Source organism: Nuphar pumila, chromosome 10 (genome assembly GCF_984573655.1).
Source record: "Nuphar pumila chromosome 10, dmNupPumi1.hap1.1, whole genome shotgun sequence".
Lineage (NCBI taxonomy): Eukaryota > Viridiplantae > Streptophyta > Magnoliopsida > Nymphaeales > Nymphaeaceae > Nuphar > Nuphar pumila.
This window is the reverse complement of record NC_143258.1, coordinates 11,570,670-11,573,733: the sequence shown is the minus strand read 5'-3', so window position 1 is coordinate 11,573,733 and position 3,064 is coordinate 11,570,670.

The following is a 3,064-nucleotide window of genomic DNA, read 5'->3' as shown; positions in this document are numbered from 1 at the left end:
TTTCCTTACATACTTGAAATCATTACTTTTTATTTCTTTTCAAGTTGTCTTATGCATGATAAAAGGTACAATTAATGCTTTTGAAATCATGAGCTATTATATCTTGTCAAAATACCTTTTTCATAAAAGTTTGTAAGAAGGTACAATGATTAGTTTTAAAAAAAGGTGCTTTTTGAAAATACCGTATGCTTTTATGAAACATAGCTTTTGTAAATGAGTGGCTTGTATGATAAAGCATGTAATATGCAATATGCATGCTTCTGAAGGTTCTGTTACATATTACTCTAAAGAAGAAAAAAATCTTCATCTTGAAGTAGCCGTTCTCTTTAGATGATTTTTAAGAATGAATGGCCCATCAAGCTTTTTCTTCAGAGAGTTTGATTGTACCGAAGGTTGTACTTGAGCAGAAGGTCTCCATCCTTTTTGGGTGAAATATCCTTGCATCAAATACTCGTTAAATACATGACAAATCATATCCAATTATAATATAACATTATTCATGAAGACATATTATCATATCATATTAAATCAAATATGACAGTGTATCATATTGTGTGTCATCAAAATATAGTTTCTCAACATTCTCCCCCTTTTTTATGATGACAAAATATGCTCCCCCTGTCAAAAAGCCATTATGCATAGTAATAATAATATCATAAAAATGCATAAAAATATAGAAAGTGTCAGAGTATTTTTCTCCAATATTGGAGACAGGTTTTTCTCCCCCTTTGTCATGGACAAAAAGGAGGGGATCAGAGTATAAAAAGTTATTACAGACCAATGAAAAAAAGTTCATTCTGAGTCGAATGAGGGGTGAAACTTCTGAAGCAATGCATCTTGGCCAATTTTCAGGGATTTGAAGGCTTGATGCAGAGATGCTTGACTCTTCAGAAGGAGATCCTGGGTGTTTTGTACATCGACAATTGTTGAGAAGATGTCGAGTTCAGAAGTTGTTGTTGGATCTGCTTTTTGATGGCCTTCGTCGTCAGAGTTGAGTTGAGGGGACTCTTCCTCAGGGAGGGAGGAGTCATCAAAAGTGTGGTTGGAGTAGTAGACGACATTGGTTTCAAGAGGTATTTGGAAGTATTGAAGAATAAGGGTGATGAAGTACCCGAAAGGAAGAGAGCGAAAAGATCAAAAGTTAATCATGTTATTAAAGATGACACTGGACCAGTTTATTGGAAAGGCACAGAAGATTGCATAGAGGAGTGAGATTTCATTGGCAATAAATCCCTTAGAGGGCGACTTAGGGACTATGTTGGAAGAAAGGATCTGTGACAACAACAGTGCATGAGGCTTCAAGTTGCTTATATGCCACGGAAAATGGGTTGAGCGAGTGGAGAAGAGGATTTTCTTAAACACAGTTTGGTCGATAGGAACTATGTTAGGGAACTCAATGCCATAGGAAGAGATATTGAGAATGCAGCCTAACTGAGAAATGTTGAAGGAGATGACTTTTCCATGAACCATAGAAGTGATAGTGGAGTGGTTGTGGTTGACTGAAAGATTTGTGTAGAAAACTTTGATAAGATGTGGATAAATGGTCATAGATTGGGGAGAGGCTAGAACATGAATAAATTCTGAAAGGGAAGTTTGCAGGTCGAATGATGGAAAAGCTTCAAGGTGTACTAACTTGCCAATTTGAACAGGCATGGAGTTTATGGAATGAAAAAGGTAAATGAGATCTGGAAATCTCAAATCCGATGCTTCAATCATGTTGATATCGAATGATCGTGAAGAGGAGGCCATTTCTAAAGGTTTTGAGAGAATGAAAGCTTTTGAAAGAAAATAAGGACTTGGAGAGGGTAAAGGCTTGAAGGATGATAGAGATTTTTGAGTAAATTGGTGAGGGATGAATCAATCTATTAAATAGAATGAAGAAAATAATTATGATAAGAAGTGAGTGACATTTGAATTTTAGATTTTAGTTGAAAAGAGAATGCGTGAGTTGTAACTTAAAGCTCTTGTGAATGATAGATCAAATCATTATTTGGAAGATAGTGTTGATAGAATAATTTTAAACATTATTTTTCTACTTAAGGAAATTTTATAGTGTGAGAGTCTATCGAAGTTGTGATGTGTGACAAAACTTGAGTATGAAGTGTTTTTTTTGGAAGTAGTAAAAAATTGGTGAATAAGATAGGATGAAAGAGTAAGCCTAAAGAGGAGTGTTCTTTGATAAGGATTCATAGATTTTGAAGATATCCACGGGATGTTGTGATGAGTAAAGGCAATTCATTTAAAGAAGGTGTAGGAGTATCATAGAGCCATATCATGTGAGATGAATAATGGCCTAATAAAACAAACAACTTTAAATAATCTTTTTACTTTATGAGAAAATATTCTAAATTCGTGAAAGATGAATTTAGAAGAAGACAAAAGAAAAATGAGTGAGGAGTAATGATTTCTTATATAAGAAGTATTTTTATGGATATGCGTGGAAGGAGTAAGAGTAGACATAAAGAAAGGGTGATGCCATATACAAATTTAGAGTGAGATAAGAGTGGACAAAAAGAAAAAAAATTGATGCTTGATATGAGATGAGTGGCATAAAGCAATGTCATGATTGACATGAATTGATGTTTGCTTTAAAGAACATGGTTTGTAGAGAAACTCGATTGGAGGGAGTCCATAGTTTTTAAAAAAGATTAATTAAAATATGTAAAGGAGTTAAAGTCACGGATGGAGGCTTAATTCGTATGATAAAGAGAGAGAAAAAGGATGGTACTAATGAAAAGAGCATATAATAATTAAAAAAAATGAAGGACAAGTTGTCGAGAATGAGTTCTTATAATATTTTTTTATAAAAAAGTGTGAAAGATGATAGGACAAAAAGTAGATTGTACTTGAGATATAAAAGATGACATAAAGCATTAAATTAAATAGTAAAACTTTATGATGTACGTGAAATATGAAAGACCTTATCTTTGAAAAAGGTGGTGAATGGAATGATGATAAAATAAAAAATAGTAAGAAATGCAAACACTCGATTATGACACAAATTTGTAAAACAAGATTTCACATAAAGTGTTTTTATCATTTTTACTTGTTATTCTTTGGTTAA